The sequence below is a fragment of the Castor canadensis genome, chromosome 1 (genome assembly GCF_047511655.1).
Source record: "Castor canadensis chromosome 1, mCasCan1.hap1v2, whole genome shotgun sequence".
NCBI classification, from domain to species: domain Eukaryota; kingdom Metazoa; phylum Chordata; class Mammalia; order Rodentia; family Castoridae; genus Castor; species Castor canadensis.
The window spans coordinates 142,743,597-142,769,324 of record NC_133386.1 but is presented as its reverse complement, the minus strand read 5'-3'; the positions used below and the strand labels follow the sequence as shown (position 1 = coordinate 142,769,324).

General features: G+C 39.4%; 2 long non-coding RNA genes across 2 annotated transcripts; one reads left to right on the top strand and one right to left on the bottom strand.

Moving 5' to 3' along the window:
- The first annotated feature begins 7,932 nt into the window (after nucleotides 1-7,932).
- Nucleotides 7,933-25,097, top strand: LOC141425855 (uncharacterized). Its single transcript, XR_012451016.1, has 4 exons — nucleotides 7,933-8,407; nucleotides 9,521-10,449; nucleotides 22,556-22,578; nucleotides 23,791-25,097. It is a non-coding gene; the product is annotated as an uncharacterized lncRNA (long non-coding RNA).
- On the bottom strand, nucleotides 11,047-17,757 carry LOC141425854 (uncharacterized). Its single transcript, XR_012451015.1, has 2 exons — nucleotides 17,138-17,757; nucleotides 11,047-12,431 (listed from the first exon to the last, which is right to left on the bottom strand). It is a non-coding gene; the product is annotated as an uncharacterized lncRNA (long non-coding RNA).
- Nucleotides 25,098-25,728: the final 631 nt, after the last annotated feature.

Below are 25,728 nucleotides of genomic sequence, written 5' to 3'. Positions count from 1 at the left end.
CAGCCCCAGACTTCCTTCTCTCCTCTTCATTCAATCAAGACATCTCCATTAGTGTCTGAAGGTGTATTGTGCAACTTGAAAAGGGCAGTTTGGAAAACTTTAGAAGAAAAACTTGAATTTGCCTGGGTGATTATAATTTGTTGATGGGAAATCTGTTCTGGAGGAGTGGGTAAAATCTCAGCCTGCAGACTTCCTGCAGAGAGCACTAACAGACAGGCTGACAGCAGAGAGGGGGGCCCTTGAAAAAAGACAGGTTTAAACAGAGGTTTTGTTTCCTAGAGGGACAGTTATATTTTGTTGTGCTTAAGCCTTTCTGGGATCTATTAAGGGTTTTTATGTCTTTAATTTTGTGAAAATTATGCCTCCCCAAAAACAAATTGTGCCCAAAAAGCAAGGTAAAAATTAATATGCTTAATTGAGAAAGTGAAACTTTGTCTTTAGGAGAAGTTGGGTGGTGTTGTGGGGAAATGAAGCAAGCATTCTTGCAGATAAATAACATGAGATATATCTAGATTTTTGTGAACAGGATTAAAATGTACAACAGTAATTTTGTGACATTATTATAGCCTATCCGTGCTGTTTCAAGTTATGGATGCTCTGACCTGCTATACCTTTGGTTAATTTGAATATTTTTTGGCGAACTGAACCCTGTTCATCCTGAGTATTCATGGTTTTTCTTCAACAATGGCCTCCCTGGAACCATACAGCTGCAGGTTCCATGGGTCTGCTGTACACAGTCTTCCTACTGGAAATGTCCTTTACACAATGGGCTGTTTTCACTATGAATAAAATGGATGAATAAGACAGCTAACATTCCACTTTGTTGTAAGATAGTAGGTTTCATTTTCCCAGAAAAATAAAAAAAAATCACTAGAAGTACAGTAAAACTTATACCATCTTTACAGGAAGAAAGAGCTCAGACCAGATCTTAACCCTTTGTTCCCACATATCCAGTCTTACTCCTATCCTGTCCTTTTATTTCAGTTCTGTTTGTCTCTAAACGTGTGTGTGTGTGTGTGTGAGAGAGAGAGAGAGAGAGAGATTCTGGGGATCAAATCCAAGATCTCACACATGCTAGATAAGCACTCTACCACTGAGCTACACCCCCAAACCATACCTTAGCTTATCTCTCACGCATGCCTGTTTTTCATTCCCTTCATCATCTTGTCTTTCACGCTGTAACCTTCTCTCCCCTGTTAACTGTGCCTTCAACCTAACTGATAACTCCTATTTCCACACTGGGTTCCTCTATCATTTCACAAGTATAGAACTAATTTTACTCTCATTTTCCTCTGACAATTGATATTAGTAGCTTTAAATTGATAATTATATTTAAGGTGTATAATATAATGTTTTGATATACATAGTGAAATTGTTACAATAATTGAGTAAATTAACATTCATAATCAGTTCTTTTTTGTATGGCAGGAGTCCCTGAAATTAATTACTACTCTTAGCAAAATAAAAATCTGAAATACAGTACACTATTACTAACTATAGCTCTCATATTGTACATTACATCTCTAGACTTTTTATCCTAAATATACTGAAATTTTATACCCTTTGAGCTACATCTTCCATTTCCTTTATCTCTTCCCACCCCCATCCTCACACCAAATCCCTGGTAACCACCATTTTCTTCTCTCAGTGTGTATATCACACTTTTTGTCTTTCTTTCTTTTTCAGTTTTTCTCTTTATCTTTCTTTCCTTCTTTTTTTTTCCTTCCATTCTTCCTTTGTCCTGCTGTCTTTCCTTCATATGACTTTACTCATAAGTGAGATCAATACTTGTTATCTGTTTTCTTTTTGTTAATAGCCATCCTAACATGTATAAACTGGTACCTATTCTAATTTTGAATTCCATGTACTTGATGGTTAGTGAGGTTGAGCACTTTTTAGGTACGCCTTTTGGTTATTTTTCTTTTCTGAAATTCTATTCAGTTTCTTTATCCTTTTTTTTTTTTTTTGAGTCTTGAACTCACAACCCTCCTGCTTCTGCTTTCTGAGTAGGAATTACAATTATGCACCACGAAGCCTGACTTCTTCATCCATTTTTAAAATCAGTTTGTTTGTTTTTCTGCCTCTAACTCGTTTTAGTTCATTATATATTTTCAATATGAACCCCTTATCTGATTATGGTTTGCAAATGTTTTCTCCCAATATAAATGCTTCTTTTTCATTTTCTTCAACATTTCTTTTGCTATGCAAAACCTTTTTGGTTTGATATAAAGTACTCCCATTTACTTGTTTTTATCTTGTAGTCTAACTTTTTTTTAATAGTGTTAGAAAATGAACCAGGTGTTCAGGCATACTGAACAAGCTCTCTGCCACTGAGATACATCCTAAGCCCCATAGCCAGGGCTCTTAATTTCATATCCAAATTATTAATACCAAGCCAATGTCCAGGAGCTTTCTCTTTGTTTCATTCTAGCAGGCTTGCAGTTTATGGCCTAACATTTAAATATTTTATCAATTTATGCATGATCTAAGATAAGGGTCCAACTTTGTTCCTTTGAATGTGGAAATTCTGTTTTCTCAGCACCATATATTGAGAAGACTGTCCTTTCTCTATTGCCTTCTTGTCAAAATGTGTTGAGTATACAAGTTTGAGTTTATTTCTGGGCTCTGAGTCTGTTTTTATGCCAGTACTGTTTCCACTAATATTGTTTTCAAATCAGCAAGTGTGATGTCTACAGTCTTTCTTTCTCAGAATTACTTTGGCCATTTGAGGTGTTTTGTCATTTCAAATGAACTTCAGGATTGTTTTCCTGATCTGTGAAGAATACCATTAGAATTTTGGTAAGGACGATATTAAATCTGTATATTGCTTTAGATAGTATGTGTATTCATTTGTCCAATCCATGAATATGGGACACCTTCAAATATATTTGTGCCATCTTCAATTTCCTTCATTAGTTTTGTAGTTTTTAGTGTGCAGGTTTTCCATGTCTTTGGTTAAACATATTCTTAAACATTCTTGTCTTTGATGCTTCCATAAATGGCAGGTTTTCATTTCTGGTAGTGTCACTGTGCAGCCCAGTTTAGCTTCAAACTCACAGTTCTCCTGTAGCTGATTCTTGTGCTGGGATAAGGCATAAACCATCACACCCACCTCTGGGATTTTCTTACTTTCTTTTTCAGGTAGGTCATTGTGTATATAAGTGTAGCTACTTTTTCTATGTTTATTGCTTTATCTTGTAGCTTTACTGAATTTATTGCTTCTAGCGGGGTTTTATTTGTGCCTTTGAGAGTTTTCTGTCATGTGTAAATAGATATAATCTTACTTTTTCTTTTCCTACTTGTTTGCCTTTTTTTTCTTTTTCTTGTTTGTTTTTGTTAGTACTTTCAGTACTATGTTGAAGTGACAAAAGTAAGTGAGCATCCTCATCTTCTACTAAATCTTAGAGGAAAAGCTTTCAGATTTCCTCCATTGTTTATATTAGCTATAAAATTTTCAGATATGGCCTTTATTATAATGCAGAAATTTCCTACATTTTTAGAGTTTTCATGATAAAAGGGTATTGGATTTTGTTAAATGCTTTTTATTACACAACAGTTGAGATCATCATTGGTTTTTATCTTTCATTCTAGTAATATTATTTATTATATTGACTGATTTATGCATGGTAAAATAATCTTGAGTGCCATAGATTAAATTCCACTTGGTTTTGATTTATAGTCTTTCTGATGTGTTGTTGAATATCTTCTGCTAGTATTTTATGGCTGATTTTTACCACAGTGTTCACCAGCAAGATTGGAGTTTTTTGTTTTTTTTTTTTGCTGTGTTTTGTCTGTCTTTGATGTAAAGGTTATTCTGGCCTTATAAAATGTGTTTGGAAATAGTTATTCTGGCAATATTTTGGGAACAATTTAAGAAAGAGTAGTTTTAATTATGCTTTAAATGTTTGGTAGATTCAGTTGTAAAGCTCTCTGGTCCCAGGCTTTTCTATGTTGAAATATTTGAAATTACTACTTCAGTCTCTTTTTTTATATTGGTCTGTGCAGTCTTTCTAGTTCTCCTACTTGATCATTGGTAAGTTGTACTTTCAAGGAATTTATCCATCTTCCCTATATTGTCCAAATTGTGGGCACATAATTCCTCATAACAGTCCTTTTTGACCCTTTTTATTTTTGAGACACCCATTGTAATGTCTCCACTTTCATTTCTGATTTTGCTTAATTGAGTTTTCTCTTATTATTTTTATACTTAGTATAGCTAATATGTCAATTTTGCTTTGTTTATAAGTGAAGCTTACTTTGGTTAATTTGTTCTGTGGTCTTTCTGATATCTCCTGATGTATTTCTATCCTGATTTTTATTATTTCTTTCCTTCCACTAACTTTGGGTTTAGTTTATTCTTTTTCTGCTTCTTGAGGTTCACTACTAAGCTACTTACTCTAGAGCTTTGTGGTTATAAGCTTCTCTCTTAGAACTATTTTTGCTGCATATTGTAGGCTCTGACATGTATACTTCCCTTGTCATTTGTTTTATGATATTATTTTAAATTTCTCTTTTGATTTTTTCTTTACCTCATTAGTGGTTCAAGATCAATTTGGGCAAATTACATATTTTTGTGAATTTTCCTCAGATCTTCCTGATATTGACTTCTACTCTTATACTATTTTGGTTAGAAAGTTATTTCAAGTCATTTCACTCTTATTAAATTTATTAGGACTTGTTTTGTGGCCTAACTGTAGACCTATCAGGAAAATGTTTCATGTATGCTTGAAAAGATGAGTAGTCTGTTGCTATCGGGTGCAATGTGCTGTGTAAGTCAGTTAGATCCATTTGGTCTATGGGATAGTTTAAGTTCATAGTTCCTTAGAGATTTTATATCTGCCCTTTCTTTGTTTCACTTCCTTATGGAACATCCATGATGTGTACACCAGTCTGTTTAAATCATTTCCTATAATTTTCTCTCTCAGTCTTTCTCTCTGATTTGATAATGTCAAATGAGCTGACTTCAAGTTCATAGATTCTTTCTTTTAGTATAATGAGTCTGTTTAAGCTCTGTAATGCAGATTTAATTCCATTTGCCAAATTATTCAGTTCTGAGATTTTTGCTTGAGTCATTTTTATGTTTTCTATTGCTTTGTTGAATTCCTCATTTTTTAATTAATTTTTGTTTTTATTTCCTTTTTAGGTAGTTTATAGATCTTCATTTCTTTGAGGTCATACCCTAGGGAATTATTATAATCCTTTGATAGGGTCATGTTTCCTTGCTTTTTCATGTTTTTTGTGTTCCTATGTTGATGTCTGTCTGCAGTTTTGATGGAGCACTCATCTCTTCCAAATATTATAGGTTACCTTGAAGGGGAAAGACTTTCACTTGAGATGGGTACAATGGTGATCCATGGGTAGGGTGAGGAGGATCTGGTTCTAGGTAGGCATAGTGATGCAGTCTTCTCCCAGCTGTAGTCAATGTTGGTAAAACCTGAGAATGCCTCAGCAACCTGTGCAGCAGGAGTTTGTGGCAGCAACCGTGTATGCATGGCTTTTTAGGGTCCTCAGTGGTAAAGGCTTTTGGGGACCTCTTATTCTCAGTTTCTCCATATTGTCATGTTTAATGTCACCCATAGGCAGCCACACAGTGCTGGATTTCAGGGCATATGTGCTTAGTGGCTGTGGAGACAGGGTCCTGGACTTGGTGATTTGTGGAATCTATTACTATGGCACCTCATGCATGAGCTCATCACCAAGGAGTTGGTAGATGGAGGTCACCAACAGATACACTGGCCCAGAGAAAAGGAATGTTGCTGTGACTCTGACCCTGCTGGTTGGGCAGAGCAGAGAAGCATCATGCATCAGGAATGAACAAGTGCTCCAGAGACTCAAGCCCTAGGAAATAGGGCATTCAGGAAGTGCTGCGCAGTGGTAACGCTCCATCCTGGGATGCTGAGTGTTATGATTTGAATGAATCCTATAAAATACATATGTTGAAAACTTTATTCCCAAGTCAACCATCTGAGTCCAAGGAACTTTAAGAGGTGATAAATTCATGAGACCTCTGCTCTCATGAGTGGATTAATGTTATATAATGTTATGTTAGAGTGGTTCAGGTATCATGGGATCCTGATGAAAGGATGAGTTGGACTCCTTCCACTTTCTCTACTACTCAACCTTTCCTGCACTCATGTATTCTTTCCTTTCTGCTTTTCACTGTAAGTTATTGCAGCAAGAAGTCCTTACCAGATGCAGGTTCCTCATCTGGGACTTTCTACCCCTCCAAACTATAAGAAATAAATCTTTATTTTTAAAAAATTATCCATTTGCATAGGAACACTGTATGGTCAAAGATCTTGGGATGCTATAGTAGCCCAGGCTCACAGGAGCAGGGTGCAGCAGCAGCAGCAAGGGCCCAGGAATAGTGGGTCATAGCCATAGCTATGGCTTTAGAAGTCAGGAAGCAATGCAATTGTGATATCACACTATGGGAAGATGAGGTGCCAGGGCAGCTCAGTCCTCAGGAGATGAGATTTAGAACAGAGATGGCAACGCCCCTTAGGGAAACAGAGTGTCTTAGTAGCTCAGGCTACAGAGGGTGAGTCTGGTTCTGAGGAGGTGGCATGCCAGAGCACTTTGACCCAGAGGGCAGGATGGCAAGGCTTAACTAAGTTTCTGTTTCCCTGGGAGATGGGCATCTTGTTGGATTGGCCCTAGGAGGCACAGCTGCATTGTTCATCATAGCTTGGGAGGGCTTACATTTATTCATAATTGACATTGATGATTTCTCCCTATTCTTACTTTTTCTTTTTTAAAAAAATGTATATTGAGTGTATTTCATCCTCTACATCTAGAGCATACTAAGGTATAATCTATGTTAAAATCCAAAGAGTACCTTAAAATGTTACATCATTTGAGAACTATCACATAAGAATATGTAGCTGGTAGCTCTCTGCATTTCAGCCATACTGGCAATTTAAAAATCGTTAAAGATGTTATATCTTCTGGGAACAATCTATTAAAATATACAGCTTTTTCCCCCAGCACATTTGCCCTCTTTTTATTTCATATTTCCTTCATAGTCTGTAGGCTTCAGTTAAGCTCTTATGTTTTCAACTTGGAATTCTTGGATGAGCCTGCATTTGCCTCATTATGTAACTTTGCGATAGCACGTACCTCTCTCCAATAGTGTTTTTCACATCTGCTTTTTAATTGTTTAATTTATTATGACTGTCCAGCTGAATGTCAAGTTAATAGTGATTTAAACCTTTCCTTTAGACTCACCCTTAAGTTTTAGGATTTTATTCCAGTTGGTTCACATAATCCAACATCAGTGATAATTTATCAAATGATAAAATCTAGTATTTTGAAACTTGTCTCCTAAGACTGACATCTGTGTCTTCAAGGACTGTATTTTTCAGGTTTCTGACATGTATGATTCTATGAGTACATCTAGGTCATCTTTCCTCAGCATACACATACATACTTGCCTTTAGGCTCCCTATCAATGTCATTGGGAAATTCCCAGGACAAAGTAAAATTCCGTGATTTACAAAAACATGATTTCCTAGGACCACCTGCTGGTTGGAAGAATACTTTCATATCCCATTGTTCTGACTATTAATTGTGTCATTGCAGTTACCTCTATGTGTTGCTGATTAATACAGGAGAGACTTCTGAAGCAGGACCTTGAATGGATTAAGTTCATTCCCACTCAGTATATTGATGATCTTTGTAAATCAATATCTCAATTTATTTGTCCAGTGAAGGGATTAAATTATCATGTCCACATACACATTGAGTTTTATTATGTGGAGATAATAAAATAAATCATGGCAGATGTATAGCCAAAGATTGAGATAAAAAAGTAGTCAGAGCAGCTCTTTCTAATAAGATAACATGAAAGGGAAATGTAAGAATGAGTCCTACTAATCTCAAAGAGAGGCAATCATGTGTGCAAAAGTCCTGAGGCATAAGTGATTTGGTGCTTTTAACACTAGGATATGCTTTTGTCCTAGGAAAGAAAAGGAAAGGCTAGATGGTAAGTTATACACAAAATAGACTTCCCTTTCTTCTGGTAAGTATACATAAGAGAAAATAACAATCTTTGCATATCGAATTTATCATATGGCATGAACTAGGAATAAAGTGCTTGAAATTATTGTGAAAAGCTCTTTTTACCATGTCTCCAAACATCTTTGTGTTTCTCTCCATTTTCTCTGCTGACTTTTAATATTTTGATTTGGCCAGTCCTTGATTCCTGCATAGTCAGTATTCATTGTATTCATACCTTTCTTACTTTGACCTCTTTTAATCTTGCCAATCATGCAGGAATCTGAACAGGAGGAACCTCTAAGTCAGGACAAGCAGGAGCAGGAAAACAGCATTTATGGCTTCAGCAATCCCCAGAAATATGGAGGAGCAGGTGGCCTGCCCCATCCGCCTAAAGCTCCTGACAGAACCAGTGAGTGTGCAAGACCAGTTACCAGCTTGGGAACCTCCAACCTAATCAGCACCTGGCCAGCATAGTGAAGAGGCTCAGAGAGATAGTGTTGAGCTCAGAAAAACAGCCAAAGGTATCTCTTTGTGCACTCCATGGAGAGAAACTCCTATTCTTCTGTAAGAAGGATAAGAAGGTCATTTGCTGGCTCTGTGAGTGTTCTCAGGACCACTGTGGTCATAATGTGTTCCTCGTGGGGGAGGTTGCCGAGGAGTACAAGTAAGAAATTTGATTTGAGGGAAGACAGCAGGAAATAGTAGGGGATGGGAAATCTCTGTGCATTATAATTTATTTACCATGTTGTCCTAGAACTGGGATGTGTCCTTTCTTTCCGCCCTGTACTTACATTCTAAGGTGTAAAGGACATGTATGTGCCCTCCACTTAGAGAAAGCCTAAGTACAGACTCTTGGACAGGAGGAAATATGTTTGTCCCTTGTCCTATACAGGTTAAGAATTGGTGTCTTAGAAAACCTCTGATTACTCCTAATCAGTGGACGAGTAAAGAGATGAGTTGTGATGAGAATTTGTTTCTTGCTGGTGGAATGGCTCAAGGGAAGAGTGCTTGCCTCGCAAGCACAAGGCACTGAGTTCAAACCCCAGTACCACCAAAAACAACAACAACAGAAAAACACAAACAGAATTTAAGACATTCATTTCTTGATGCATGATCAGGATCTTCTTGTGGTATAGAACAATCAGTCTAGTTGGATATAGTGATTCATGCCTATAATCTCAGTCCTCAGGAGGCTGAAGTAGGAAGGTCCAGAGTTTGAGGCCAGTCTGGAATACACAGAGAGTTTAAAGTCAATCCTAGTCTACCTAGTGAGACCCTGTCTCAAAACCAACAAAAACGAATCATTCTGTCCTTGAAAAGGGGATAGTAACTTTATTTCCTGGGATTCAAAAAAGACATTCACCACCTCAGATTTTCTTCAAACTTGCAGATTCTAATTGCAGTTCTCAAACTTTCTGTAAACTCTACTTTCTGAGATCAACCTGACTTCTTCCATCTTTACCTTCTATAAAGGTGCTGAGAAAATTCATAGCCTGACTCTACTGTGATTCCTTTCTCATAGGAGAAGCTCCAGGCATCTCTGGATAGTATGCTGTACAACAAAGAAAAACTGGAGAAGTGGAAAGCTGACATCCAGGAAGAGAGGACTTTCTGGAAGGCAAGAGAGATACTTCCTCAAGGAGTTGGCCAGAAATCTGGGCAGGACCTTGGAAAGAGCTTGCTACACCTTTATTCTCTGGAATTTGATTTGATTATTCCTCTTCATTCTTTTCCTTGTGGAGTAGGGGCTAGACAGTAAGGATGTCACAAGTGAGCTATACTACTTGGAGGGTGCTATTCACATGAAGAGCCTCTGGTGAATCCTGTCTTCCATTCCTTTTAATAACTGTGACTCTATTGAGGGAAGATATTTGGCAATGGGTCATTATTCTGTCCTCAATGCTCAGCTTCTGGAAGGGGTTCAGCAATGGAATGAGGAGTAATGCAGGCAGTTATGTGATTGTCCAGGACAATTGGGTAAAAGCTAAGGCAAACCCAGGTACCCTATTTTGACTCACAGTGGAACTCAATAATGCTTACTTAAGATTGTTGTTTTGGAATGCCATGATGGGAGAAATAAAAGAAAATATGTTTCCCTTAGAATTGCTCCCCTTCATCTACCTGTCTTTCTATAAAGACTCCCCAAGGAAAATAGTAGATTTTTGTTTCCCAGACCTACCTGATAAATAGAGTGCCCCTTTCTCTTTCTCATTCCTGAAGAATCAAATACAGTTCGAGATATAACATGTTCAGGTTGCGTTTAAGCACCTGAGAGACATTCTGGACTCTGAGGAGGCAAAGGAGCAGCAAAAGCTGAAGAAAAAGAAGGAAGATATTTTGAAAAGCCTGGTAGAGTCAGAAAATGAGCTGGTACAACTGAGTCCATTGGTGAGAGATCTCATCTCAGATCTGGAACATCGACTGCAAGGCTCAGCACTGGAGATGCTGCAGGTAAGACTCTAAAAGTCCCAGCATCTGAAATTCAGGATGAATGGAAGTTATTCCTTCTCTTTTGCATTGCTGTGCTCTTCTAGTGATGATTGTAAAGATCTGTAGTACCTTATCCCTGAATCAATGTCAGAGGTTATAAAATGATGAAATGATGAATACCAAGGGGAATTTTCCATTTTTAATGATTTATCACATGAAGTGCAAATACTGATCCTTAGAGAGAAGATCTGTTGTATCCAATGACAGAGGTACCTTTTCATTTCTAGTCACTAGTGAACAAGTGAACTTCAGGCTACAAGAGAAACTTTTATTTTATCCCTCTTAAATGAGTCGAGACTTTCCCCCTCGTTTCTTATTTCCTGGAAAAGATTATGAGTGACTGGTATTATTTCTCCTTCAAATATCCAGTAAAATTTACCAATGATGCCATTTCAGTCTATTTTTTTCTTTTTGGAAAAGTATAATTTAAAAAATTTTTTAATCTATATTATATTTTATTTAGGTTATTTACAGTTCTTGAACCAATTTTAGGCAATATATTTATATTTCTGTAGAATCTTGTTTCTCTAAGCTAAGCTATCAAATTAGTAGGCCTAATTAGTTGCAAGAATTCTTCATAGTTCTTTTATTTCTGCTTTTATTGTGAACATTATTTTGATTTACAAATGAAATTGTTCATAATCACATACAATTTGCTATTTTGAAATATATATACATTGTGGAATAGCTAAATTGACTTGATTAACATGTATTTCCTCACGAAATGTTAAGGGAAACGGCAAGGGAAACAAATTCACCAAAACCACTTTGCAGGAAGCAGGAATTTTATTATGCTAGCAGACTCAGGGGAGATAAATTCTCAAAGCCCTGAGCTCCGATTAGTGTCAGGAAATGAGTTATATAGCCCCCCAGGTGGGTTATGTAACTAGGGGTTTTTTGCAATATATGATTCACAGATGGTCAGAAAGACAAGTCAGTTACAGAGAAACAAGTTGGTTACAGAGTTTCCCCCAACCCCCCCTATAGAATGTGATCACAGTCACAGGAAACTGCAGAGTTTAGCTGAAGGTCTGTGACACTTCTGAGCTTACAGAAAGCTGCTTGTAGCCCCCAGAGTAGAGAATTCAGGGTAAATTCTAGACACACAGAAATTTAGCCACATTGTCTCCAACATTCCCCTCTTTGATGCTTTGACATTTTATTTGCTAAAATGCATCCTTTTTCATCCTCAGGGATGGGATCTATTCTTTGGTAACCTTGTAATGGATATAATTGTGCTGTTTTTCCTTCCACTGTGGCTTCCAGCAGGGTCCACATGGACCATTTGACCAGTGGCCGCACACATGGGAGTATAAGACAGCCCAACACTATAATTGCTACAGTCCCAAACATGGTTTTAAATCCTCCTATTGTAGAGAACCAAAACTGGGGGGGGGGGGGGGGGCAGGATGTTAGGTTTGAAAAAAGGAACCCAGAATAGAAACATCCTGTCAGTAGGAGGAGAAAGGAAAGATCATCAGAAACAGCCTCTTGATTCGGCTCCGTCCTGCTGAGGCAGTTACTGTTATTGTTACTGACCAAAACAACAAAACAAGGTTACAATACCAAAAAGAGAGATGAGTAAGGGAAGGCAGACCTCAAACATCACCACAGAACATTGCCCATGAGAAACAACTGTCTATTAACTGTCCATCCAGTTGACTCCTCAAGCTTCTGCCGAGTGTGGACTAGTCAGCTTCCTGTTTGTGACTAGGGCAAGGCTGAAGGTCCCCTCCTCAGGGTCAGTTTGAGTGGATTGCTGGAGTCCAGTTGACTCTTCCATTCAGGAGTTGCCTTCTTTACTCAGGTGTGGTGGATCCATAGGGTGATCTCTGCCACTTTGATAGCTGTGGGAGTGGTTTGGAGCTCACCAAATAGGGCCCGCTCCACCAAGGTTGGAGACGCTGAAGATTCCATTCCTTTATCCAAACCTGGTTACCTGTCTTAAAGGAATGTACATTGGTAGTTAAGGTAATAGGGAGTCTTTCTCTAACATGGAAGTGTAGGTCATTGAGCTCGTTTCCCAAACCACGCATCTGTTGGAGCAAAGTTAGATTTCCTATCTCTTTTAGATCTCCCTTAATGTCCTTTATTAGTGGGGGTGGCCTTCCGTAAAGAATCTCATAGGGAGAGAACCCAGTCTGTTTGGTGGGTCTACACCTGACCCTAAGTAGGACCAATGGCAAGACCTGTTCCCATGTCAGGTGTATTTGCTGACAGAGTTTAATCATCTGAGTTTTTAAGTGTCCAATTCATCCTTTCAACTTTGCCTAAACTCTGAGGCTGGCACACTGTGTGAAGGTTCCAGGTTATTTTTACTCCCTTTGCCAGCTGTTTAACAACTTCTGCCACAAAAGCTGGTCCACTGTCTGACCAAATGGAGATGGGGATCCCATACCTGGGAATTATTTCCTTTAGCAAAGCAAGGACCACTTCTTGGGCCTTCTCTGTCTGGGTGGGGAAAGGCTCTACCCACCCAGAGGATGTACACTCACCAGAAGATATTTGTAGCCTCTGGTTTGAGGCAGTTCAGTGAAGTCTACTTTCAAGTCTTCAAAAGGGGAACTACCCACATGCTGGACTCCCAGTTTAGGTAGGGGCTCCTGTTTTGGGTTATTTTTGACACATATTTCACATTGCTTACAAATATTGCTGGCTAGGCGTGAGGCAGCAGACATAGAAATGTTGGCTCAGCAATTGCTCAAGGGCCGACTTTCCCATATGAGAGTCCCAGTGAGCATTCTTTACAAAGGTGGGAGCTAGTGTCTCTGGAATCACTATCCACCATCTGCAAGCTGATACCATCACCCTCTACAATTTTTTTTCCTCTTGGATAAACCACTCACATTCATGACTGGAGTAATGTGGAACACATTCTGTCAGTGGGGTAGGAAGGAGTACAGCAGTTACAGCCATAGGCAATGTGGGTGACACCTGGAGAGCTGCTGCACAAGGTTCCTGATCTGCTCTCTGGTTTCCCAGTGCCACTGCAGACTTGCCCTTCTGATAACCTACACAATGCATAACAGCGACCTTTATGGGGGCCCACACTGCCTCCAGGAGTTCAAGAATCTCCGACCCATACTTTATGTCTTCCTTCTGAGGTAATTAGTCCTCTTTCTTTGTATATTAAGACATGAAGAGTGATAAAAGCATAATTAGAGTCTGTGTATACGTTAACAGTCTTTTTAGCTGCCAGGAGGAGGGCACACGTCAGTGCAGCTTTTTGCGCTGATGTGCCTTGAACTGGAGCCTGAGCTTCCAGGACTGAATCCAGAGATACCATTGCATACCCAGCATATCTTGTTCCTTCTTTTAAGGAAGCTGCTCCTATCTGTGAATAGCTAGAGGTCAGGCTGAGTTAGGGGCTGGTCACCTAGATTAGGGCGGCTTGAGAAGACCTCATTAATCACCTCAACAGTCGTGGTGTGGAGGCCCTGCAGCCTACAGGAGGAGGGTCACTGGGTTTAAAGTCTGGACAACTTCTAGTTTCACTTGTGGATTTTCACATAGCATACTGTGGTATCTGACCATCCTGGCATTTTTCAACCAATACTGTTCCTTGTATTCCATTAGTGTCATTACAGAATGTGGTACCCTGACAGTTATCTCCCCTCCCAGTGTTAGCTTTTCTGCCTCTGATACCAGCAAGGCTGTGGCTGAGAAATCTCGCAGGCAGGGAGGCCATCCCTTTGCTATTAAACCCAACTGCTTGGAGAGATAAGCCACCAGCTGATGCCATGAGCCTAGGAATTGAGTCAGAACTCCAATTGCCAAGCCGCTTCTCTTATGCACATAGAGGAAGAAAGGCTTTCTCACATCTGGGAGTCCCAGAGCAGGGATACTGACTAATGCCTCCTTGATGGCACAAAAAGCCTGTTGTTGTTCAGACTCCCAAATTAGGGGCTCCCTTTTGCCCCCTTTGTGGCTTCATACAAAGGCTTTGCTAGCAGTGAGAAATTAGGTATCCAAAGTTGGCAGAACCCAGCTGCTCCCAAGAACTCACGAATTTGTCTTCTTGTAGTCGGAATCAAGATTGAACAGGCAGCTTGTCTTCTTTCTGCACTGAGATTCCGCTGGCCTTGTGAGATGTGAAGCTCCAAATATTTGACCTGGTCTTGACATATCTGAGCCTTCTTTTGAGATCCCTTGTATCCAGCTTCCCATAAGAGATGGAGTAGGAGCTCTGTCCCTTTGAAACACCCTTGGTGATTAACCACTGCAAGGAGGAGGTCGTCCACATATTGTAAGAGAGTGCAGCCAGCTTCCTCTGCTGAGTATGCTCACAAATCTAATGCCAGAGCAGTTCCAAAGATGGTTGGGGAGTTCCTGAAACCCTGTGGGAGACGAGTCCAGGTTAACTGTTGTGCCCCCCTGACTGGGAGTCCTCCCATTGGAAAGCAAAGATGGGTTGGCTCACAGGTGCCAACTGGATGCAGAAGAATGCATCTTTTAAGTCCAAGCAGGAGAAGCAGGTTGCCTCTACTGCTATCAGGGCCAGCAAGGTGTTGGGTTAGGAACCACCGAGTGCAGAGTCACTGCTGCTTGATTGACTGCCTGGAGATCCTGCACTGGGTGGTAATCATTGGTGCCTGGCTTCTGAACTGGCAGCAAGGGAGTGTTCCATGCAGATTGATAAGGTCTCATAGTTTAAAAGTCTCTGGAGGTGATGAAATATCCATTCTAATGTCCTCATCAGGATTGGGTATTGCCTCACTCTTACTGGAGTATCTCCTGGCTTTATTTCTATCACCACTGGAGGAATGTTGATAGCTAGCCCCAGAGGATTTTCTTCAGCCCATACTCCTGGAACCTTAAAGGGCATCTCTGGTGCCTTTAAGGCAGTCTCTACTGAATGTAACCTCCATATTTCTTCCAGGGGAGTGACGAGGGCTAGGACCCTAGAGGTCCCTGACCCAAAGCTCAAAGCCGCCTGTCCGTTCTGAAAATTGATCTGGGCTCACAGTTTGCTTAGCAGATCTAGGCCCATCAGTGCCTCTGGACATTCTGGTGTATAGAGAAACTCATGAGTCACGAGTTGTCCTCCCAGAATATATTTTTGGGGCTGGAGAAAAGGCCAGCAGGCTTGGATCCCTGTGGCCCCCACAACTGTCTGGTGTCTTTTTGAAATTGGTGCCACCCGTCGGGTCACCACGGAATGCTCAGCGCCAGTGTCCACCATGAAATCTACAGGTTAGCCCCCTACTGACACATGGACCATGGGCTTTTGAGGGCCAAGGAAGAAAGAGCCCAGTCAGCCCTAGTCATTGGCCTGCTCAATGCCCACAAGCCCCACAAAGTCCTCTTTCTCTTCTGTCACTCTGCATCTGGCCTGGAGCTGTGGGCACTCATTTTTCCATTGTCCCTCTTGGCGACAGAAGGCACATTGATTCTTCTTTAAGGGCTCTGATACCAGGGATTGTGCTTGTGGGGAGTCTCCTGGAAGCCGCCCTTTGCCTCTTCCTCGGCCTCTACCCCTACTGGAACTGTGTCCTCCCTGTCTATTCAACGCTGCTGCCAGGAGATCTACCTTTTTCTTTACTTTTTTTCCACCTTCTTTTGGGCCTCCTGGTCTCGGTTGACAAACACCTTAGTTGCTACTTTCAGGGGCTGGGATGCATTCATGCCTGCAAATCCTTCTAATTTTTGTAACTTTTTTCTAATGTCCCCCTGGATTTCCCCCACAAAGGTGGCATTGATCATTCGCTGATATTTAGGAGCCTTGGGATGGAAGGGAAAATATAGATAGTATGCTTTACCTACCCTCTCACAGAACTGTGCTGTGCTTTCTTCAGACTTCTGTAAGATCTCTGTGACTTTGTTCATGTTTTTGGGCTTTCTTTTAAGAGTCCCAGTATTTGTAGCTCTTGTCATCATATTCTTATAATTGTCTTTAAAGCATTTCTTAAGCCAAGGAGGATGAGCTGCCAATGTCTGCCATATGTCTATGTAGGGGAACTGGTCAGGATGACCTGGCAACCTTGTCACTACCTGATAGACCTTATGAATGGTTTCTCAATCTAGAGATCTCTCAGAAGGCCATCCAACCTTAAAGGACATCCATTCTACTGACAGAATTTCCAAAGTTTCTGGGGTGTGAGCTCCACACTCTAATCACCTGAGTACCCTCTCTTGAAGTTGTCAGGCATACATTATAAAGAAGTTTTTTTGCTTTGGCTCCCATCCACATTAAGACAAGGTACAAGAGGATCAGGGAGTTTGGAAATGAGGTATGGGGTCCTCAGTTTCTGACACAAAGGGAAAACAGACAACTTTTGCTTCGCTCATCCCTAGCCATTCCCCTCACGGAGATATTTCAGACATCTCATAGCCATAGTGAGTCTGTACAAACCTGGAATCAGTGCCCCAAGGGGGTCACCCTAGACCATATGAGAATGCCTCTGGCTTCTGGAAACAGACTCTGCACACCATGTCATGATCAAAGTCACACTCTTTTCATGCTCTTAGACACATATCACACATTCATCCAACCCAACAAACCTAGTCTGGAGGTATCCCAGCTTCCTCCTGAATAATCACAAAAGCCAAAAAACCAGATTCAGAAGTACTGGTGGGAACCTTAGGGTTTGATCATGTCCCTCTTCCATCCTCTCGTGGATGGGCTCATTCCCATGGAGCCAGGTCCTACCTGATCCAGATGGGTGCTGCTCCAAATTTTCCTGGTTCCTGGGGTCTCTATCCAGGTTCTGTTGGCTTGTACAGACCTGAGGCCTGAGACTCTGTGGGGGGCTTCCCTAGCCATCTGGACTAAGTGTCCAGTGGTTCCTCGGCTGGGTTGTGTCCCCAGGAGTTGGGCCACAGCCCAACGGCCAGGGAGGCAAAAATGCCAACTTTGGTCTCTCCCTTTCCCAGCCATGCACCAGAAATGTTGAGGGAAATGGAGAGGGAAACAAACTCACCAAGACCACTTTGCAGGAAGCAAGAATTTTATTATGCTAGCAGACTCAGGGGAGATAAATTCTCAAACCCCTGAGCTCTGATCAGTGTCACGAGATGACACAGTGTTTTATGTAACTAGGGTTTTGCAATATGTGGTTCACAGGTGGTCAGAAAGACAAGTCAGTAACAGAGAAACAAGTTGGTTACAGAGTTTCTCCCAATCCTCCCTAGAGAATGTGGTCACAGTCACAGGAAGCTTTGCAGAATTTAGCTGAAGGTCTTTGACACTTTTGAGTTTACAGAAAGCTGCTTGTAGCCCCCAGAGTAGGGAATTCAAGGCAAATTCTAGACACACAGTAAATCCCAGAAAAATAGTTATGTTGGCTCCAACAATACCTACCATGTTTTTGTGGTGAGAACACTTAAAATATATTTCCTTTGCAATTTCAACAATGCAATACATTCTTCTTAACTATAGCCACCATAATGGAATAGATTCTAACTGAAAGTTTATAACTTTTGACCAATATATCTTCCTTATTTTTTTTCTGTACCCACCCCCTATTCTACCTTCACCTTCTATGGGATCATGTATTTTGCACATATTTAATTGATTATCACTCAGCATTTGATGTTCTGTGACTGAATTGTTTCATTTAACATAAAGTTCTCTCAGTTCATCTGTGTAACCACAAATGATAATAGTATTTCCTTATTTATTAAGGTTGAATAGTTTTCCATTTTGCTTGTATATCACATTGCTTTTATCTATTCATTTTTAATTTTTTTGAGGAGAATTAATTTGTTTTTTACTATAATTCCTATATTGGTTTATGTTCCCACCAACAGTTGTACAGTTTTTCTTTTTTCCACATCCTTGCTAACACTTTTCTTTTGCCTTTATGATAATAGTCATTCTACCAGATATGAAGTTAAATTTCACTATAGTGTTAAGTTTCACTTCTCCATGATTATTTTAAGCATTTTTTCATACACCTGCCAGTCATTTGTATATCTTCTTTTGAGAAATGTCTACTTAGGTCCTTTGACCATTTCTTAAGTTGCAATATTTGTTTTTGTGCCATTGAGTTAAATGAGCTCTTTATATATTTTTGATATTAACTCTTTATCAAAAATGTCATTTGCAGATGCTATCTGCCAACCCATAGCCTTTCTTTCGGTAGTTAACTTTGCAGTGCAACAGCTTTTTAGTTTTATGTAATCTCATTTGTCTAGTTTTGATTTTGTTGCTAATGCTCTTGGGTTCATATCCAAAAAATTCATTGCCTACACTAATGTCAAGAAATTTGACCCTGTTTTCTTCTAGTAGATTTACAGTTTCATGTGTTACGTTTAAGTTATTATTCCATCTTGATCTGATTTTTTAATGTAGTGTAAAAATATACTCAGATGTCAATCTTCCACATACAGATATCCAATTATTCCTATGCAACTGTGCATTCCACTGTGTATGCTTGACACCTTTATTAAAAATCAACTAACCAGCTGAGCACCAGTGGCTCACTCCTGTAATCCTAGATACTCAGGAGTGTTGGAATTAATAACCCTCCAGTGCCAAAAACAGACACACAAGAGACAGAAAAATCTTGACAAGGCAATTTTTCTTAATCAAGAGGGTGCAAGCATGTGCTCACTCCAGCTAAGGAACACGCAAGCACAAAATGGCTGACTGTGGCTCTTCTTTATATCCCTGATGCAGTTGTACCTGCCCCTCACCCGGGATTTGTCCAGGTCAAAGCTTCACAATCTTTCTCGGTTGGCTAAAAGGCTTGGGGGATGGGTTAGGGCATGCAGTTTGGTGGGCAACGGAGTTGTACAGGAATCGGGAAGAAGAAGCAAGGACCCTTTAAACATGCAAGTGACCTGAGGAATTTTTAAGTAATCTAAGAGGGTAACAAATACTTTGATAGAAAAGACCATTTTTCTTACAGGAGACAGAGATCAGGAAGATCACAGTTCAAAGCCAGCAAATAGTTCGTGAGACCCTATCTCAAAAAAAAATCACAAAAATAGGACTGCTGGAGTGGCCCTGAGTTCAAACCCCAGTACCACAAAAAAAAAAAAAAAAATCAACTGACCAAATCTACAGATGGAGAGGAGGCTGTACTTTGTGTCCATTGTCAAGTGTGTCTGTTTTCAATGCCAATACCCAGTGTACTGATGGTGATTGCTTTTGCAGTAGATGTTAAGTTTAGGTAGTACACTACCTCCAGCTTTGCTATTCTTTGTTGAAGATTGCTGTGGCAGTTTGGGGTCTTTTGTGGTTGCATGTGCCTTTTATGCTTTTTTTCTCGTTTTGTGGAAAATATTGGAATCTGATAGAGATTACATTGAATCTATAGAGCACGTTAAAAAATATGGGCATTTTAACAATATTAATTCTTTCAGTACATGAACATAGGATATGTCTCCATTTATTTGTGTCTTCTGTGATTAGTTCCATCAGTGTTTTATAATTTCTTTAACTCATTATTAAATTTATTCCGAAGTATTTTATTTTGTTTTATTGTACTTATTTTTAAAGGGGTTGCTTTCTTCATTTCTTTTGGACAGTTTGTTGCTACTGTAGACAATGTTATTGATTTTTGTAGGTGATTTTATATCCTACAACTTTACTGAATTTATTTGTTCCAAGAGTTTCTTGGTGGGAATCATTTGTAAGATCATATTGTCTGCAAACTTGGACAATTTATTTTCTTCTATTCAATATTGGATACCTTTTATTTATTTCATTTCCTTAATTGCTTGGTCTAGGACTTCCTGTATTATGTTGAATAGAAGTACTGAGAGTAGACATTCTTGTCTTGATCCTGTTGTCAAAGTAAAGGCTTTGAACTTCTCCCTGTTTGATATATCAGCTCTGAGTTGTCATTCATGGCTTTTATGGTATTGGAATATACTCCTTGTGTGGTTAGTTTGTTCAGAGATTTTATCATGAAAATTTTATTAGGTGATTTTTCTGTGCGTATTTTGATAATCATATGATTTTGTATCTCATTCTGTTCGTGCTGTGCATCCCATCTATAAATCTGCATATGTTGCAGCATCCTTGCATCCCTGGGAAGAATTCTGCTTTAGCTTGGTGAGTGAGCCTTTTTAATGTGATGCTGAATTTGGTTTGTTAGAACTTTGTTGAGGATTTTTGTGTCTATATTCATCATGGATAATGGCCTATAATTTTTCTTTCTTTATCTTCTTCTGGCTTTGGTAGCAGACTAATGATGTCCTCAAAAAATGAATTCAGAAATATTCCCTCTTTCTTAATCTTTTAAAGAAGGATTCTTCTTTAAAGTTTAAAAGAATTCAGTAACAAAGTCCTGAGCTTTTCTTTGATGGGAAGCAGTTTTTCATCATTTTCTATTACTGACTCAATTTCCCATTTTTCATCTATACAGGTTTTCTATCTCTTCATAATTCAGTCTTGGTTACCTGTGCCTAAGTCTGCATCTATTTCTTTCACATTATCTACTTTCTTGATGTATTTTACGATGCATCTTTGTTTATAAAACTTCTTATGATTTTCTTTGTGTTTCTGTGGTATCTGCTGTACTATATCTCTTAGCTTTTTTTTTTTTTTTTGAGGTGCTGGGAATTAAACCCAGAGCCTCAGACATGCTAGGCAAGCACTATGCCCGGAACTATATACTAAGTCCCTCTTTTTTTTGTTTCTGACTTTTTATTTTGAATCCTCTTTTATTCATAATCTAGCTAAGGATTTATCAATTTCATTTGTCTTAAAAAATTACAGGTTTCATGGATCTTTCCTGTTATAGTTTTAGCTTCTATGTTATTTATTTCTGCGTCAGGTGGATGCTTGGACCCTAGCTAGCTAGAAAATAAACCTCGCCTTGTGACTTCCTTTGTCTCGAGTGTCCTTTGTCCTCTCAGAAGGTGGCCGGCCTTGTACCCTAACACACTGAACAAAGTATTCACAAGATATTTAAAAGGCAGTGCAGGGCATCAGGTTACAAAAATGTGCTCAGGTCATGGTGTCCTAACCAGTGAGTTAGATTGTTTAGGTTAATTGGGCTGCTAGTGAGCTAGGGACCTGATGTTGTTTAGATAAGGTCAGCAAGAGAGGCCTGCTTTGGAAAGTTTATTTACAAGTAGAGACAAAGAAAGGAGGGAATGGGTGCTTATCTCTGCATGGTGCCTTTCTTCTCAGTCCTGAACTTTTGCATGTCTCTAATGGGCAATTCCTCATGCTTTACAGCTCTGTCTGAGGTTACAGCTTTTAATTGACAGTTTAGCATGTTTTACGACCCTGTTTCAAGGCTATCTTCCTCTTCATGAGGGGGAAAACAGGTAGGTACAGTGGTAGTGCTTCATGCCTGTAATCCAAGCACTGGGGAGATTGGATAGGAAGATGAGGAATGAGAATTCGAGACCAGATTGATGTGGTGAAAACCCTATCTCAGAGATGGAGAGAGAGAGAGAGCAAGGGAGAGTGAGACAGAGAGAAGGAGGGAGAGGGATGCATGTAGTAGAGGAGAGAGAAGGAAGGATGGAAAAGACAGAAAAAGAAAGACAGAAGGAGAGAAAAAGGGAGGGAGAGAAAAAAGGAGGGAGAGAAGACAGTCTGGTTGATGTTAAATATCAGACATCTTGAGCTCTAGTCTGTGGCTTCCTCATTATTGAGTATATTAAACTGCATTTAAGTGACAAATTACTAAACATAAATTTGGAAATCAACTTTGTATATATGTGTATTGAATAAAAAGGAGGGATAAGGTAATTTTTGTTGATGTATAGAATGAGAAGAGCCACTGTTATTCATGTTTGATTCTCTGAAACCTACTAATACTTGGCAAATGATAGTCTATCAGTTTACATATCTGTTAAATAAATGAAAGAGCCATGTATTATTTAAATCATCCCGTGGTGAGCATAAGTCTTTTTGCTTTGGCATAAGTCTTTTTGCTTTGGCAGAACTGGGCTTTGAACTCAAAGACCTTATGCTTGCTAGTGGAGTGCTCTACCACTTGAGAGAAGCCCCCATGCCTTGAGTCTTTTCTTTACTTTATTGTCTTTCATACTGAGACCATTTCTATTCTCAGCATATCAGAGGCTGGCGAGAATGAGATGGAGTTTTGTAAGAGAAGAAAGCCTATCATTTCTTAACTCATGTTTTCTCCTTTCTCCCTAGGATATGAGTGACATCACAGAAAGGTATGTGTGGGACACTTGGATGGTCCTTTGGGGGGAGGAGGGTGACAAGAGATTTGTAATTATAATGATGCAGTGTGCAATTAAAATATAACATATTCCAGGAAAACTTAGATGTAGTATTGTAAATTTCTGGTCACATATCAGGGTTTGAGAGTTTTATAACTATTGAGAATAAATTAGATCCTATGGTAGACAACCAGATTGAGATGATTTACAGAGTTTAGAGCAGTAGTGATTTTAGAGATTAGGTGTTGCAGTATCAGACTGCTTGGGGCATCACCACTTATTCACCATGTGTGCCTACCTCAAGCTCTGGTTCTAAAATAATTAGATATTTGATTTATGGTACACAGGATATATCTTCTTTGTCTGCTCAGTACAAAGAATTTCCCATTGGGAGAATTGCTATATATACATATTTTTCTCCTTGAAAGAAGAGACTTGGTCCTTCTTGGAGTGGCATTTAGATTTCCAAAACCAGACTTGATCTCTAGAAACAGTATTTTGGTCCTAGTTCAAACATTTATCACACTGATTATGGCAAGGTAGCATCCTTATATCTGAGGTTGTATGCCCACTTGGTAGCATCAAGCCATTTCCTAAACCCATAGATTTAAGAACAGGATGAGTTTGGTATCCATAATATCTCCTTTTCCTAATGTTTAGAGTTTCACCTACAGAATCTGAAACCTGAGCTATTAAGCTATTAGCAATAGTATTTGAAGATCTTGGGCTTCTCCAGATAAGATTCCCACACTGTCTAAGCCTCAAACACCCATGAGGCAGATCCTACAACCTTCCTTTCTGACCATTTTCCTAGGAGCCCACATTCACAGCAGTAATGTTTACATATATTAATTCTTTTTCTCTTTGGTAATTAGTTTTTTCTCAAAGTTTTGTTTTATTTTAAAATCCATTATTTCATCATTTCCTATGAGTTCTAAGAGGTAGAGAGGGAAGGGCTAAATGCTTCATTTCAGAAGGAAGAAACTGCTTCTGAGAGGTTAAGATCTTCTGAAGTTCACATAGAATAAGTGGAAAGGAAGGCATGGGTGTATTTCTTATAACTCCAGTCAATAGTCTTCTCTCTCCCTTCTCAGGATCCCCAGGAAGAGGAGTTTAAGTGTATCAGTGGCATTAAACAGATAGGAAGTCAATGGTGTTCAAGGTACATAGTGTCTGAATATTGAGATTAATTCTTTTCATCCCTAGAAGTGGGATCTTGACACTGAAGGAACCAAAAACTTTTCCCAAGGAACAAAGGAGACTGTTCCAAGCGCCTGATCTGAAAAAAATGTGGCAAGTTTTTCAGAGAGAACAAGGTGAAATGTGTGTTTGTGGTGTTCTCATGGTGGTGGAGGCTCAATGGGGAAAAGTGTGCAGCTTCTAGGTATGGAGAGAGGACACAAGGGAGAGTGGGTATTGTGTGCTGATGATATGGTCACATTTAATCCGGAATGGTCATTCATCCCCATTTTCAACTTCACTACTCTATCACAATGTCCTCTTCTTCCCCTAACCTGGAGTGGAAATGCATTTCAGTACTGACTTATTTTCATTTTATATTTTAATTTTTCATCATTTCAGAACTGAATGATGTCCGATGCTACTGGGGTAAGGAGAAATCACAGTATCATAAACCACCCTCTTCTCAATGTCTTTCAGTTTATTTCTCTAAGAGGTCTCGTTATAAGTCCCATGTTTCTCCTTCTAACACACACAGACATATTATGTTTCTGCAATGTTCTCCTTCTCTTGACCTTTTTTGAGGGGGAGAGGGTAGTATTGAGGTTTGAACTCAGGGCTTTGAGCTTGCTAGGAGGCAGGCATTTTGCCACTTGAGCCATGCTCCAGCCCTCCTGCTGACTTCTGATCAGAGTTCCTTCCTGTTCTCACATTCTTCTCAGGTTTCTGCTCTTAACATCACAAATAAAGCTATTCTATCCCTTGTGCAACCTTGTAATTTCTTTACAGTTCAAGTGACACTGAAGTCAAACAATGATTCAAGACTGGACATTTCTCAAGATCAGAGACAGATAAGATATGTGGGTGATCAGTATGGTACTCGAAAATCGTTTAGAATGGATTGTCCACTCTTGGACGTCGTTGGTCTCCCCTTTATCACATCAGGGAAACACTACTGAGAGATAGATGTGTCTAACAAAACAGCCTGGATCCTGGGATTAAGTAATGGAAATTGCCTCAATTCCTTGTCAGTCTTTTCACATATTAGAAACAAAAGTCATCAGCTTACAAAAAACTACTGGGGTATAAGAATGGTGGATAAATTTACATATGAAGTTTATGGGGCACATTCTACTACTGATAATTCCTTGACATTGACTCTGACTGTTCCTGCCCATCAAGTTGTGGTTTTTCTAGACTATGAAACTAGGACACTCTCATTTTACAATGTTACAAATCATAGATTTCTCATCTATAAATTTTCTTCATGTTCCTTTTCTGAAAAATTTTTCCATTCTTCAATCCTCTAAAATGTTCGCAGCCCATGATACTATGCTGACCAAGCAGATGACACCCCCATCTGCTTCTGTGCACTGCTTTAGGCCCTGGTGTGCATCTCAGACACCAGAGCTCATCTGCACCATTTTTTTAAAAATTGGTTTTACATTTACTCACATGTATACACATTGTTTGGGCCACCTCATTTGCATCATTTTAACTTAATTTCCTTGCTGTCCCCAAGCTTTTCATTTGAAAGTCCTTCGCTCATAAATAAGATGTATTCATTCCAAGTAAACACCTTGTTTACTTGGGCAGCATCTATTTTTTTCTTTTATTGTTGTGCTGGGTGGGGTAACATTGTGGCATTTACACAGGTTCTTACAATGTATCAATTATACTTGAATTCACCCTCTGTACCATTCTATCTTATTCCCTGCCACACACAAGATTCCTGGAATATTTTCAACAGGTATCATTTTTGCATTTATATACATGCACACACTATTAGATCATCATTTCCATACTCACATGGAGCAATGAAGATGTACTTCCTCTGCCAAATGTTTACAATCCCATTCTCTTTTCAACTTTCAGAAGATGAAAAATTTTCAATAACCTTTCTATATTATTGAAAACTATGTATAGTCTGTGTCTACATGTATACATGTATGCATAGGAGTCACT